At 41.4% G+C, this 15220-nt stretch overlaps 1 protein-coding gene across 3 annotated transcripts in view; it reads left to right on the top strand.

The window, feature by feature from the left end:
• The window catches only part of RNF41 (ring finger protein 41), a 31083-nt gene that overhangs the window by 861 nt on the left and 15002 nt on the right, over positions 1-15220 (top strand). The window contains exons 1-2 of one of the 3 annotated variants that reach the window (XM_049883550.1): positions 37-296; positions 2772-2955. The gene's annotated coding sequence lies outside the window, so the exon portion shown is untranslated. Of the gene's footprint in view, positions 1-36; positions 297-2771; positions 2956-15220 lie in introns of those variants that run through there. The other 2 variants (XM_049883551.1, XM_049883552.1) reach the window with 2 other exon arrangements.

The following is a 15220-nucleotide window of genomic DNA, read 5'->3' as shown; positions in this document are numbered from 1 at the left end:
GTCTAGAGCGGAGGCCTGGCTAGCCTTCGTCCCTCCTCGTTGGTCGGTCATGGCTTCCAGTCAGAGTCTGAGTTCAACAAAGAGGCGGAGTTTGGTGACGAGCTTCCGCCGGGTTGCGCAGCAGTAGTGGGCGGGGCAAAGGGTCTGTCTCGGACGGCGACGAGTGGTCAGAACCTTTTTCCCCCTCCTTCCCTTTCCCCTTCCCCTCCCGGGAGAGGCTGAGGCTGTCCCGTGGCTGCTGCGGCCTCAGCTCCAGCAGGGTCGGGGTACGGAGAGTCTAGACCGCTTCCAGGGCGGTGCGTACTGCGCCTGCGTGGGCTCCCACCTAAAAAAGGGTGTGGGAGGGGAGGGAAGGGATGTCCTGGGGTGGGAGCTGGGGGGGGGTTCGAGATATTAGGGGGTCAGAGGAAGGGATGGAAGTAAAGATGAAAAATGGAGGAAGGGGCCAGCACTGGGGAGAGTTGGGAGGTGAGAAGGGGCTTTGGAGGATGGGTCGTTGGGGAGGGTCGGTTTGTGTAGGGGAGCCTTGAGAAGTGCGGGAGGGGGCTGGGGCTAGCTGGGGAACGGGGGCGGGGGGAGCCTGGGAATGTAGTGTTTAAATAGGCTATGATTGACGGGACGGGAGGGGAACGTTCGTTGGCGGGGGCCAGCCTGGGCAGGGGCGGTGGAACCTGAACCCCCGCCCTCTTAAGCGCCGTAGCTTGGCTCCTCTCCCATGCCTTGTCTTTGGCAGCTTTCAGCCTGGTTCTCCTCCTTCATTCCTTCTCCACTACTCCCCGCCTCCCACCCCTCCGTGAAGGAATCTCACATTCCTTACTTCCCTGCCCTTAGTTTGCAGCCCAGCCCTCTTAGCAGCCTTCAGACACCGGAAAGCCTTCTCCAATCCTGCACATAGGAGAAATTGGGGAGGAGCCCCTTGCCCCAAGGAGCAGAAGGCCAAGAGGGTGGGGGCGTTTTGCCTGAGGGATTGACAGATACCTTCCCCATCCAAAACTTGTGGCTGTTAATGAAGGTGGCCACCTTGTGCAGTGGTTTGACAGACTGATAATAGGGCAAGAGGCTAATAGTTTCTTTCCAGATAGAAATGGAGGTGGACGAGTGGTAGAGAATACCCGTTGTCTTCAAGTCAATTCCAACTCATAGCGACCCTATAGAGAATGTTAGAGAATGAAGTGATGTGATAATGTTACTACCCTGTGTGTCTAGCTGACCTGGTGCTGGGCCTGAGAAGGAACAAGATTTTTCAAGCATTTCCTCCCTGCCCCTCACTACTCTAAAATTATTTTGCTTTGTATTGCTGTAAACAAGACCTTAAGTGGGGATAGCTGTATTGAGGATGCTTTCACATTTGTTATCTCATCTGTTTTTTCAGGACAACATGTAAGGTAGATAAGGCAGGCATCATTTTCCCTACTTGACAATTGAAAGAATTGAACCACTGAAGGGGCACATGGCTTATTTAAATTTATACGGTTGGTTGGTGGCAGAGCCAGGACCAGAACCCAAGTCTCCTGACTCCTGGTCTTCCTCTCAGTTAAATTTTTGTTTTGTCCTGGCCAAGGGGGCATCAAAGGGGTAGTACAAAGTGGGATTGTTTTTCCCAGCACGGGCAACTATTTGCTTACTGAGTTCGGAATTTGTCACTAGGAGGAGACTAAGAAGAATAGACAACAGCACTCATCCTGGAAGCATATCCTGAGGTACAAGTGCATATGCCAGGATGTTGGGAAATGAAGTTTATCAGAATGAAAGACGCATTATACTCTCTGTATTATGGGTGGGAAAGGAAGGAGCAATGGGGAGAAGCATTATATCAACCCCTCCAACCACAGGGAAGAGAAAGTGTGTGTGACCCCTTCATCTCTGATTAGTTTAAAAATACCACTCTAAACAGGTTGTTGCTGATGAACATAGGAAACTAATTAGCATATTTACCAGACTCAGAAAATGAAATTCTCTCTGTTTCATGTATAATAATTATTATCCTATTGTTCCTAACACTGTCCTTAAACTACTGATAAACAGGTTATGGTGAGGAAAGGAGTTTGAGTAGTTGCCATCCTCCTGCACATATCTGAACAGATTTCTCAGCATCCTTCATCTGAAGCCTTATCTTCCTCTGCATGGTTCCATCTTAGCAATGAGAGGCTGTGTAATCATAGTAGTATCTGCAGTCTTCCAAGTTGTCCATCCTGGAATAATTTCCTCACTCACTGCCTCTTCACTTTTTTTTTTTTTTTAAAGCCTGGGCTGCGTTTGATCCCTTCAGGAACATTTCCTTGTTGCACATGTAACAACATTCTTAAGTATTTTCTCCCTATGAGAATAGTATTTTCTACTTGCAGGTTAGGACCAGAGTTCTTTTTACATGAAATAATTGATGTGAAAGCACTTTGAAAGTATTAAAGTCATCCTCCACATGTAAGATACTGTGATGGGTCTGTGCATTTGTATAGCCACAGATTTGGAATCAATGGCATTACTTGTAAGTCACGTGTGCTGAATAAAATAGTTTTTTCTATCTCAAGCAGCTCCTGCTCTCTACCTTTGTTCTTGTCCTGTCTCTCCCCCACCCAGCTTTGTTTGAATCAATTGGGCCTTTGCCCATGATTTCCCTCCTTAGAGGGTAGGCTATGCACTGAAACCTATAGTCCTTAATGCAGTTGTCTTATCCTTCCCTATCAGCTGCCAGACCCAAGTCTGTCCAGTCTCCCTGCCAAGTGGAGGTAGTTCCCCTGACTCACCTTTTTCTTCCTTGTTCCTATTAATAGAGTGCTCCTAATTGTGACATTACGTCTGCCCCCTTGGCGATGAAGCTTGTCACCAGGAAGGAAGACTCTTTTGGAAAATAGCCAACAAGATGGGCTACTGGGAACGTCTCCTGAGTGGCACTGTGCGGAGGCATCAGGGGGTTGGAGCCTTGTGAACAGGGAACCTGCCCCCAACACTTGGAAGGTAAAGAGCCTTGATTCAAGATCCCATTCCAGGCTTCAGCCTTCTCTGCTGGTCAGGGTTCCTTCTACCCTTGAAAGCCTGATTCTTAAAACTCCTTTCTGCAGAAAACTCTTCGTGACTAACCCACACCAGCCTATTTTTTGCATATTTATGTCTTGCATTAACTATTAACTTATACTTGTTGGTAAGTTACTTAGTAAGTTTTATGTCTTCCTTTTTTTTCCTTCATCCTGTATACTCAGCCGGGCTCAAACGTACACCTTGTGTTAATTGTTTGAGGACAAAGCTTGTGTTTTCTGGTTCTTTCACATGTCTCCACTGGCAAGGAGAATATGTCTGTAGGATGAAGATGAGGTTTGAGGTAGCCACACGTAAGTGCTTGGTGGTGGTGACCGAGTGAGAGATCCTCACTGGCTGTTGAGGCCTGATGGGCCACACTTTAAGCATTAGATGGTTCTTGAAGAATTGTACGCCTTCTGGATTCCTTTATAAATTGAATCAATTAAAATACACTAAAGAAGCCTACCTTCAAAATTCTGTGTGGTAAATCTGGTATGGATGACAGAATCCTGGAATTAAACGGGACCTTGGAGGCCATGTAGCCTACTACCTCATCTCATAAGTGAGGAAATTGAGTTCCTAAGAGGGAAGGTAATTTCAATCTAAGAATTCTGCTGCTTAAATAAAAAAGGCCACTTCCTTTTACTTAAAAAGTCAAGTGACTTGCCTAAAGAGAGCAAGGTCATTAGTAGTAAATCCAGGGCACCTTTTGTAACATAATCACCTCCTAATTTACCCCCTTTTTTTTAAATCGTGCTTTAGGTGAGCTTACATGTCAAGTTAGTTTCTCATATCAAAATTTATACACATATTGTTGTGTGATCCTAGTTAACTATCCCTGTAAAGTGACAGCATACTCCCACTTTCCACCCAGGATTTCCCATGTCCATTCAACCAGCTGCTCTCCCTTCCTACCTTCTCATCTCACCTCTGGACAGGAGCTGCCCGTTGGTCTCATGTATCTGCTTGAACTAAGAAGCACACTCTTCACGGATATTGTTTTTATAGTCTAGTCTAATCTTTGTCTGAATAGTTGGCTTCGGGAATGGTTTTAGTTCTGAGTTAACAGAGAGTCTGGGAACCATGTCTTCTGAGGTTCCTCTAGTCTCAGTCAGATCATAAAGTCTGACTTTTTACATGAATTTGAGTTCTGCACCCCATTTTTCTCCTGGTCTGTCAGGGACTCTCTGTTTTGTTCCCTGTCAGGGTGGTCATTGGCGGTTGCCAGGCACCATCTAGTTCTTCGCGTCACAGGCTGATGGAATCTGTGTCTTACGTAGCCCTTCTTGCCTCATGGGCTAATATTTTCCTTGTCTTTGGAGTTCTTCATTCTTTTTTGCTCCAGGTGGGCTGGGACCAATTAATGCATCTTAGATGGCCTCTCTCTAGCTTTTAAGACCCCATAAGCCACTCACCAAAGGGGGATGTAGAACATTTTCTTAATACACTTTGTTATGTCAGTTGACTAAATGTCCCCTGAAACCATGGTCCCCAGACCCCCGCCCCTGCTACTCTGTTCTCAAAGTGTTTGCTTGTGTTCAAGAAACTTCTTAGCTTTTGGTTTAGTCCAGTTGTGCCGACTTCCCCTGTACTATATGTCATCCTTCGCTTCACCTATGATAACTCTTCCTATTTTTATTTTATATGCTGAGTCTTAGAATCCTAGAACTTACACAGCGCAGGATGTTTCATTTCATATAGGAACTGAGCCCCAGAGAGGTTGAGTAACTTGTCCAAGGTCACACATTTGGTCACTGATAGAGCAAGAACAAGGACTCAGGTTTCTGTAGTCTTGATTTAGTTTTCTTAAAATAAGGCACTTATGCTTTTTCCCTAGACCTATTCCTTTGTTTGAGCCTTGGTGGCTCAGCTGTTAACCAAAAGGTTAGCAATGGGCTTTTTATTCCTTCATTGGGAAACCAAGAGATAGGATGAAATCTTTTAGGAACACCTGTGAAATCTTTTACCACTAGTATTGTCACTAGGCTGAGATTGATAGGAGTCACCTTTTTCCTCAGACTGAGGCAGATAATGGGGCCCTTTTCTCATGAATCTGGTTGTTTGTAGTAATTGGGGCTAGAAACTTCTCAGCCCTCTGCCCCTGTGTAGTAGTCAGGGCCTGGAGGAGAGAGAATTGCTTGGAGACTACATCACATGTACCTGGCTTTTGTCCTTGAGCTTTTGCCAAGAATTGCTGAAAGCGTGCCCAGTTACTATAAAATAAAAACTGTGGGCTGGGGTGGCTTCTCTACTCTTCCTCTGTATGCATGTGTATATGTGTGGGTGTACGCGCGCGAGAGAGCGAATATGTGTGGTTTACACATCTGTGCATGGGTTCGACAAGCTCTGAATAAGTAAGGATAAATGTTCATGTTTCTTTGGAAACAATCTTTTTTTAATTTCTACCTCTGTAGGGGTAGGCCAGAGAAGCCAACTGCAACAGTAAATTTAGTTGAAAGGGTACAGGAAGGATTCTGATAAAGCTCTTGGATTCTTTTATAATAATGTTTATTGGAACAAAGAAGAGACCCCAGTGAAGGAAGTGTAATAATATAATTTACGTGGTTTGTTTCTGGCCAGCAGAGTAAGAGGCTGGGAGAGGCCTTTTCAGTTTGGATTAAGGATGTTCAGATCAGGGAATAAGCCTAAAGTGCTACTTCAGTTCAACTCCCCAATTTGAGTGAAGCCTTCAAAGCCTTTTCCTATCCCGCATCTCGAGGTGCTTCCAGTGGCTGTGGTCACTGCCAGTAACTCTTGAGGTCTCTGCCATTTCAGATTTATTAAGGCTTCTGCCCCAGGGCGGTGAGCTCCCGAGTTCTTGTGAGGCATCCCCTTTGGAACGATACGCTGCCCCTGTGACAGCCCCATAGCAGTGCTGGGAGTTCAGAAATTAGAAAGAATAGTGAAGCTGTAGACTGTCTGCCTAGGGGCAGGGCAAGGCAGCCTAACTGAGAGCTGGCTTCCAAGGTTGTATACAACCACATCAGAGAGACTTATGGAGAATACCCTAGCCAGGCTAGAAATCTAAGTTTCTCATTGATTTTTGAGGCGTTACCCCTGAAAAGATACAGTTGTAGAAGGGTAGATAAAGCAGGAGAATCTCGAACAGATAAAGGGAGGTTTAGATTAAAAAGAGCAATGCCCAGCATCTCTGCAGAATTTTGTAAACCCTGACGTTATGGTGGGAGCCTTACACCTCCTAACCCAGGCTGGTAGCTTCCCATACCCTCTGGCTATTTCTGCATCAATTGAGACAAAGTCTCAGCTGTTTCTTTGGCGGTTGTGGGATCTCCTGAGACACCACTGAGATAAGCATTCAGAATCTGCTGTTCCTCCTTAAGACAATATTAGCATTGATTGAAGATGAAAGTGCCGAAAAGCATGGTATAAACTCTAGGCCTGTTTTCTCCATTGCGCCACAGCAACAGGGGAGAAGAGTAATGGTTTTAAACTTCTGTTCCTTGCCCTGTGGATAATGGATTTAAAAAAAAAAAAACTAAATGTTGCAAAAATATATAACCTAGATCGAAACTGTAATCCTAGCATATAGATTTTTAAATTACTTTTTCCTTTTTAAATTGTTTTTATAAAAGTGGGACCATACTATACATTTTGTTTTTACAACTTGGTCTTTTCAGTCTGGGAGGCAGTTTTCCGCACAGTAGTTAAAAGCTTGGGCTCTGGAGCCAGCCAGCCTGGATTTGAATCTGGCTTCACCACTTGTTAGTTGTATGATTTTGGACAAGCTTTTTAGCCGGTGTGCCTCTGTTACTCACCTGTAAAATGTGGATAATGATGGCTCTGACTTCATAGAGTAGTTGTAGGGACTAGGTGAGTTAATATGCAAAAAATGCTTAGAATAGTGCCTAGCATATAGTAATAATAAATGTTGGCTTCATTATTATCTAATTATATAAGCAAAATATGGTCTTTGTAGAATAAGTAGGAAAAACCAATCAAAACTGTTAATGAAATTAAAAGCACTAAAAAGTCTATACTTGGAGACAGCTTCTACATTATATGTCTATCTATATGCACTCCAGTATAAATGTGTACATACATAAATATAAATGTATTTTTAACAAAACAATACACTATAGCACACACACATGTATTTGCTTTGTAATTTAAAGCGTGTGTGTGTGTTTTTGTATATTTATATCTATCTCAAACTTCCTCTCATAGTAGTAAAGATAACGCTTAAGTCATCGTATTAATGCTACATAGTATTCTGTTTTATGGATTAAGGAATTTATTCCACTGAATGCTTATGATACTTCTCATTTTTCCTCTTATGAACAGTGCTTAGTAAACAACCTAGTATGTTCTTTTCTGCACTCTTGTCCAATTATTTACTTAAGATAAATTCCTAGAAGTAGACTGCTAGGTAAAAGGGAGACTTACAGGACATTTACTACTTTTTTGTTGTGATTCAGTTTGATCAACTTTTTCTTGAAAGAGTACATTCATTTCAGATCTTGCTATACGGTATGACACATTGTATGTGTGTGTATATGTTAATGATGTATGTACTTGGCATTAAGTGAATATTTTGGACATGTTTTTTGTTTTAACTTTAATGCCTTTCACAATTGAGGATAATTATAGATTGCTTCATTTATTTATTTGAATAGGTGATGCACACACACCCCCTCCACTTCCCCACACATACACATGTGAGAGCACACGCATGGAAGAAAATTTCAGAGCGATAACTAGGGAAATTAAAATTTCTGCCCTACCTCTGTTCCTTACTTCCCCTTCTTAGCAGCAGCTTCTGTTGGCAATTTCCTGTGTATCCTTCCGGAGATTTCTGTGTACATGTCAGCATATACATGTACAAGTTGTTTTTTGTACCCACGGTTACATACTTTACATATACTATTCTATATTTTAGTTTTTTTTTCTCTTAACAATATAGCTTGAGAATTTTTTCATACCTGGTGCATTTTAAAGGCAGCAATGATTTTATTTTTTTTCTGATTAATTTGATAGCTATTGTAGAGAAACCAGATTGCAATTTGTTTATTTAATTGAGGTAGATATTGCCAAGTCAGGAGTTCGATAGATGAATTATGGATATTTGGGCATACTTTTGCTATCATGTAGTAGCTATCTCAGCTCCTCCTCTTGATCTTTTTTCTTGTCCCTTTCCCCTAGGCCTTTGTGTTTGTCTGGACTGTAAAAATGGCAGTAGCTTGTCATCCAGAGCAGCACTAATCAGTCTTTGTTGTTGTTGGTTGCCTTTGAGTGGATTCCTAATCAGTCTTTGGTTGCGTTAGCTGAAGTAGAGAAAAGGAGGTAATAGCCCCATGGTGTCCCTGTCGGTCAGTCACATATGGAGCTCTGGGTACCCTATTTTATTTTATAATATTTTATTGAATTTTTGGTGAAAACGTGCATAGCAAAATAAGTTTCCATTCAGCAGTTTCTACACATATTGTTCAGTTACATTGGTTACATTCTTCACATTATGTCAACATTCTCATTATCTCCATTCTAGTTCCAGTTGTTTTGTTTCCAGTAACCTAGTCTTCCTGCCCCCCTACCTTCTCATCGTTGCTTTAGAGTAATTGTTGACCACTTGGTCTCATATAGATGATTTTTTAAAGGAGCACAATACTTGCGGGTGATATTCTTTATTTTATGAGCTAACCTGCTATTTAGCTAAAAGATGACTTCAAGGGATAGTTTTAGTTCAAGGTTTAAAAAGTATCTCAGGGCAACAAGCCTCAGGGATTCCTCCAATCTCAACTGGTCTAGTAAGTCTGGATTTTTTAAGAATTTGAAGTTCTGTTTCACATTTTCATCCTTTTCTATCAGGGTCCATCTATTGTGGCCCTGATCAAAATGATTGGTAGTGGTAGCCGGGCACCGTGTAGTTCTTCTTCTGGTCACAGGGTAGAGAATGCCATGGTTCATACAGACAATCCTGTAGACTAGTTCTCTGAATCTTGGGTTTTTTTCTTTCTCTTTTATGCCGGATGAGTAGAGACCACTAGTTGTATCTTAGATGACTGCTTGCAAGCTTTTAAGACCCCCCATGCTACTCACCAAACTAGAATGTAGAACATAAATTTTATGAACTATATTATGCCAATTGACCAAGTTGTCCCATGAGACATGATGCTAAGCCTTCAAACCAAGAAAACTAATTCTGTGAAGTGGTTCTAGGTGCCCTATTTTACAGGGACAGTGGCATTCTAGAATGCTATGAGAGAAGTGAGTCTGGGCTAGGTATTTCTCATCTGTGCTTACTGCACCCTGTCTTGGCCTTTCCTAGGGGTCTAAACACAGTGTGACTGACTGTCAGGTGCTGTTGAGAGGCCTCCCACCCTGGAAGGAGGTTAAACTGGATGGTCTGTTATGGTCTATTCTAACTCTAAAAGGCAAAAATAAGTCTGTCTTACCCAGACCAATAGGGAAAATGCCTGAGTATGATCAAATTCAGTTATCTTTTATTCCTATACTTCAAAAGTAAAGCATTCTTATATATATTTTTTATTTTCAAATAATTTCTAAATTTTTAAAATTAATCCAGAGGAAGGACTTTTTTCCGTATATATGGAAGACTGTTTAAAGTTAAATTGTCTTTAATAAAGCTAATGTATGCTCATTAAAGTTTTTCAGAATTAAAAATAGAAGAAAAGCATTATCCCTAGCCCTATAACCAAATAAAACCACTGTTAACATTTTGATATTTTCCTCTAGTCTCTTGTATGTGTGGATTATATATATATATATTTGTAAACATTTAAAATAGATATATTATTCCATCAAATGGGCTTATGTTATTGTAATCACTTTACTGTTACTGTTCATGTAAATTAATATGTGATTATTTTATTTTAAAAGTTTACTTGTATGATTTTTGAAAACCTATGTACCTCTATTTGTACCAATCCTTTCTTCCTTCATGCTTTAGAAAAGAAATGTCCCTCTTCCTGTTTAAGATTATTTCAGATCTCCCCACTGCTATCTCAGTGACCAGATTCTCTCCTATGTTTATCTTTTCCTCTTCACTAGTTCCTTCCTCTCAGTATAGAAACATGCTTAAGCCTTTCTCAAGTAGCCCTGGTGGTGCAGTGGTTAAGGACTCAGCTGCTAACTGAAAGGCCAGCGGTCCAAACCCACCAGCCACTCTGCAGGAGAAGGATGCAGTCTGCTTCTGTAAAGATTTATGGCCTTGGAAACCCTATGGGCCAGTTCTACTTTATCCTACAGGGTCGCTCTGAGTCGAAATCATCTCAGTGGCAGTGAGTATGGTTTTTGGTTTTGCTAAGTCTTTCTCATCGTAAGGAAGAACATCCACACACAACCCACATCCTCAGCTCCCTCTAGCTAATTCCTCTTACCCTCCCTTATAAATCAAGCTTCTAGACAGAGTTGTCCTTATCCAGAGTCTCACATCCTGGGGATTCTTTGCACTCCTTATGTGATTTATCCATCTGTACCTGTTAATACTTCTTTTCCCTCCTCCAGGAGCTCCACTCACTGGATTTGTGAGCCTCTTCTCTCCAGGATTTTCTCCTACCTTTGGCCCATCTTTCTCAGTCTCTTTTGCAAGCTCCTTTTCCTTTCTCTTAAATATCATTGTTAAAGTATTCTCATGCACTGTTGGTGGTAGTGTAAATTAAAAAGGCCTTTCCGCAGGGCATTATGTCAGAATGTAGCAAAATAAATTGTAGGCACACCCATCAATCCAGCAATTCTGCCCGTAGGTGTCTCGCCTAGGAGACAAGTTTGCTCATGTGCTCAAAGAAATGGTTACAAGAGTGTTGATTGCAACATCATTTATTTCAGGGGAAAAATTGACAACAAAGCAGACTTCTAGTCATAAGGAGAATGGTAAAATATAATTAAGGTTTAGACTGGTATATTGAAAACTCTTACCACTGGAATATAAATTCCCTGAGAGCAGGGATCTCGCCTGTCTTGCTTATGTCCATATACTTGAATCTGTGTATAGCCAAGAAGGGTAATCGAAGGAATGAATGTACACTAGGCAATGGGATAGGGAGAAGAAAGTGGGAAGAAGGACTAATAGTTACATCGTTTGAACGTTTTAAAATGAGAATATATTCCTATACTTCTTTTGAAAAAGAAAGAATATAAAAAATAAAAGAATTAGTGCTCCCCAGGATTCTATATTCTTCAGACCCACCCTCACTTTCTGTTGTCATTCTGTGTACTTCCCTGGAGTAGCTTCTCAAAACCCATGGTTTCTGCTACCGCCTTCAGGATTTCTGCTTACAATCTCAAATGCTGCATGACCAAAATGAGAATCATTATCTTTCCTCCCAGTCCTGGTCCTTTTCCTGAAATTCTTCTGTTGCCTGATTGTACCACCGATTATCTCAGGGAGAAACATAGGAATCATCCTTTTATTACTTCCTAAACCAGTGTAAAGGGGCCCTGGTGGTGCAATGGTTAGTTCTCGACTGCTAACAGAAAAGTCAATGGTTTGAACACACCAGCTGCTCCATGGGAGAACTGGCGATCTGCTTCTGTAAAGATTTCAACCTAGGAAACTCTATGTGGCAGCTCTACTCTGTCCTATAGGGTTGCTGTGATTTGAAATTGACTCAGTGGCACACAGCAACATACCAATGTAGATTCTATCTCTTAAATATGTTGGTTCAAGCCTTAGTAGCCTCTCTTTAATCTTTCCTATCCCCTACTTTTTCTACACAGCTGCCAGAACCATCTGTCTAAAATAGAAAATTGATCATGTCAGTTTCTTGCTTAAAATTCTTCAGGTGTACATACCTTCAGAATATCTCCCCACAAGATTCTTGCTAATTACAAAATAGTAATTAATAAAAAGTAATAGTAAAGAAACCTGGTAGACACCACCTTAACCAAGCCATCAAAGTTAGTATCACCAGTAAGGATCAAAGTCATATTACAGTTATTGCCCTGAAATAATCTTTAAACCTTAAACCAAAAATTTCCCCTGAAGTCTTCTTTAAACCAAACTGTAGTTCAGCTTGATTAGTAAAGAATGTCTGCCCCAAGCATTTGCACTTTTAAGAACTATCTACATGGGATCGAATTGACAACAGCAACTTGAAAGATTAGATAGGGACCTTAGGGAGCAGGAGTTTATGTTAATAGGGGAGGAACAGTTCAGAAAAGGAGGGTGAGAATGGTTGTACAACTCAAGGAATGTAATCATTGTCACTGAATGGTTCATGTAGCAGCTGTTGAACTGGTTTATGTTCTGCTGTGTATAGTCTCAACAACAACAACAAAGTTAATATCACCAGTAACAGCACAAATCAGTCTCATGTGTTCCTGATGTGTTGCATTGATGATACCACTTGTATGGTATTTTTGTCCAAAATGAAAACCTGAATTTAATCATGAGGAAAGTCAGACAAACCCAAAGTGACAGACACTGTAATTTAACTGGCCTGTATTCTTCAGAAATGTCAAGGTCATAAAAAATGAAAAAGACTTAACAACTTTTCCAGATTAAAGGAGTCTATAAAGAGTCTGTCCGCTCAGTGCCACATGTAATCTTAGATGTTCTTTTGCTAAAGGATATTGTTGTCACAATTGGCAAAAGTTAAATAAGATTTATAGATGAGATAATAGTAGTACATCAGTGTTCATTTCCTGATTTTGATAATTTCACTATGGTTTTGTCAGAGAATGTTCTTTTAAGGAGATACATAGTAACGTACTTAGAGATAAAGGGCATTATGTCTACAACTTTCAGGCAGTTCAGGAAAAAAATTATATACAAATATATAGAGAATTATAAAACAAATAGGGCAAAATGTTAACATTTGGGGAGTCTGGATGAAAGGTATATGGGAATTCTTCATACTTATCATTTTTCTGTAAGTTTGAAATTGTGAAAGAGTTAAAAAAGTATAAATTTATGTCAACAAAAAAATTCCCTCAGATGCTCCCTACAACTTTCTGGTTAGCTCTGACTCCATCGTGTAGTGTACTAAGGCCTTCAGTGCTTGGCTCCTGCCCTCTGCTCTCTCCTCTGCTTGTAGCACATCCCTATACAAACTCTTCGTTGGCTTGTTTCTTTGATTCATAGTGTCTTACCTACTCTAGAAGGCCTGTACCCTGGTCCATGATGCTAACTCCTCATCCTTCTAAACCAGCGGTTCTCAACCAGGGGCAGTTTTGGCCCCCAGAGGACATTTGCTAATGTCTGGAGACTTTTTTGGTTGTCACAGTGCGGGGTATCTGGTAGGTAGAGGCCAGGGATGCTGCTAAGCATCCTGCAGTGCACAGGATAGTGCTCCCATAACAAAGAATTTTCTGGTCCAAAATGTTCATAGTACGCTGTTGTAAACATATCCTGAAAGCCATTCTGGAATTCCTCTGACCACCCGCATCCGATTGAGAACCCTCTCCTCTGTGTTCTTTCCTGTCACCTTGTGCATACCTCCCATCACTTAGCTCACAGGGTCAAGGTTGTATTAGGCTTATTGATGTGTAGCTGGTACTCAGTAAGTGTTTGTTGAATGAATATATATAGATCGTATTATAGCCTAAGGTTTTTGGCTAAACATTTTAAAACTAGGTTTAGGATTAAAGAAAAGAAACATTATTCTTACTTTATCCTTCCCCCTCCAGGCTTTCTGAGGTGATGCTAGGATGCAGTTTCTTTGCTCTTGTGTGAGCCAGGACTCTTGGTCATAAGAAACTGAAATCCAACTTAAGGTAGCTTAAACAAAAAGAGGATACTGGGGTGTCTTACAAAACTCGAAAACAGGAGGGCAGCTGGGCCTTGGGAACAAGCAAGGGACTCTAAAGCCTCAGGACTCTTTCCAGCTCTCATCTGTGTCCCTTTCACTGTGTCTGCTTCAGTCTTTTCTTTCCCGCTGTAGACCTCATTTCTCTGTCTCTCAGTCCACATGACAGCCAAAGAAAGACCAGCTCAGCTTTCCTGGTGCCAGTCTCACTCTCAGGGATGGGATTCAGTGGTCCAGCTTGGGTCACTTGCTCATTCTTGGTCTAATCAGCTAGGGTAGCTTCGGGTAAGATTTCATAGTGCTAACGATGATTGTTCCACTGGGGCCTGTGACTAGAGAGAGAAAGGGTATGTAATTCCTAGACTGTGGCTGCCAGGTAGAAAATGCCATGGGTGCTGCTACTGGTCTAATCTAGGTACACGTAAGGACAAAGACACCACGGGCTGTACTTGCTTCTTTACCACCAGCCTCACTTTTTAGTTCAGCGAACCACAAGGATTCAGGAGAATCACAAGGAACCTTGATTCTGGGTTTATATTTCACTTCATTATGTCTTTAATATAATTTTTTATATGTTCACCCTTCAGTGTTTATAGATTATTCAAGGGAATTGTATCCTTTGCGTCCATTTTGTTCTACTCTGTTGGCCTACCAACAGAAGGTCAAGGATCTGAGGGGAGACAAATACGCAGTAGATGGTCCTGTCCCTGCTCCATTTTATAGGCAGCAGCCAGGTCAAGGTGGTTTATGGTGACAATTTCAGAGGGATTGTTAATAAGTCCCAAGGCCCTGAACTTTAGGTCCTAGAGATGGAGAAACAAGTCACATGGAGAAATGGTGGTGATGGAGGTCAGTGTAATTGTATCAGTGTCACAAGGGGTGTCATTGGTCCTACATAAATGGGTAAAGAAAGATTAATTGTTTCAAAGGGAGCCTTGTGATTTCTTGTGTCCATTAGCCTTGTGTATTGATCAGAGTTTTTTTCCCTTTTTTTTTTATTGTGGTAAATAAAAACCAAACCCGTTGCCATCGAGTCAATTCTGCCTCATAGTGACCTTATAGGACAGAGTAGAACTGCCCCACAGAGTTTCCAGGGAGCGCCTGGTGGATTCGAATTGCCGACCTTTTGATTAGCAGCCATGGCACTTAACCACTACACCACCAGGGTTTCCATTGTGGTAAATATATAACATAATATTTGCCATCTCAACATTTTTCAGTGAGGATTTTTATTAGTTAAAAGTGACAAAAATCCAGTTCAAGCCCGCATAAGTACAATAGGAAATTTACTAACTCAGGTAACTAAGACATTCAAAAGTGATTGTGACTACAGGCGTGACTGAATCCAGGACCTCAAATGATTTCATCTGAACTTGATAGCTCAGCTCTGTTTTCTTCTTTATTGGCTTCATTCTGTTAGCATGCATCCCTCATTAATGGTTAACACAGTCGCCAGTCACCCTTGGTATACTTTGTACCAG

Source organism: Elephas maximus, chromosome 4 (genome assembly GCF_024166365.1).
Source record: "Elephas maximus indicus isolate mEleMax1 chromosome 4, mEleMax1 primary haplotype, whole genome shotgun sequence".
Classification (NCBI taxonomy): Eukaryota; Metazoa; Chordata; class Mammalia; order Proboscidea; family Elephantidae; genus Elephas; species Elephas maximus.
The sequence above is the reverse complement of the archived record's forward strand: the minus strand, read 5'-3'. Positions and strand labels throughout refer to the sequence as shown.